The sequence below is a fragment of the Austrofundulus limnaeus genome, unplaced genomic scaffold, assembly GCF_001266775.1.
Source record: "Austrofundulus limnaeus strain Quisiro unplaced genomic scaffold, Austrofundulus_limnaeus-1.0 Scaffold689, whole genome shotgun sequence".
In the NCBI taxonomy this organism is placed as follows: Eukaryota; Metazoa; Chordata; class Actinopteri; order Cyprinodontiformes; family Rivulidae; genus Austrofundulus; species Austrofundulus limnaeus.
The window spans coordinates 220,583-221,085 of record NW_013953091.1 but is presented as its reverse complement, the minus strand read 5'-3'; the positions used below and the strand labels follow the sequence as shown (position 1 = coordinate 221,085).

General features: G+C 47.1%; 1 long non-coding RNA gene across 1 annotated transcript in view; it reads right to left on the bottom strand.

Annotated features, from left to right (window-relative positions):
- Positions 1-12: 12 nt before the first annotated feature.
- The window catches only part of LOC106531894 (uncharacterized), a 2,896-nt gene continuing 2,405 nt past the window's right edge, over positions 13-503 (bottom strand). Inside the window, exon 3 of the long non-coding RNA XR_001312003.1 lies at positions 13-300. This is a non-coding gene — a long non-coding RNA (uncharacterized LOC106531894). The remainder of the gene's footprint in view (positions 301-503) is intronic.

The following is a 503-nucleotide window of genomic DNA, read 5'->3' as shown; positions in this document are numbered from 1 at the left end:
TCCTGAGCCGGATAATCTCAGAAACATCAGGGTCCACTGGTCCTGAACTGGACAGACTCAGATAGATCAGAGTCCTCTGGTCCTAAACCAGACAGTCTCACAAGAGTCCTATCCTAAACCGGAGTGTATCAAATACAAAAGAGGCCAATGGTCCAAAAACCAGACATTCTCAGATACAACAGAGTCCACTGGTCCTGAGCCGGATAATCTCAGAAACATCAGAGTCCACAGGTCCTGAACTGGACAGTCTCAGGTATATCAGAGTCCTCTGGTCCTAAACCAGACAGTCTCACAAGAGTCCTATCCTTAACCGGAGGGTATCAAATACAAAAGAGGCCACTGGTCCAAAAACCAGACAGACATTCTCATATACAACAGAGTCCACTGGTCCTGAGCTGGACAGTCTCAGATACTTCAGAGTCCTCTGGTCCAAAACCAGACAGTCTCACAAGAGTCCTATCCTAAACCGGAGTGTATCAAATACAAAAGAGGCCACTGGTCCA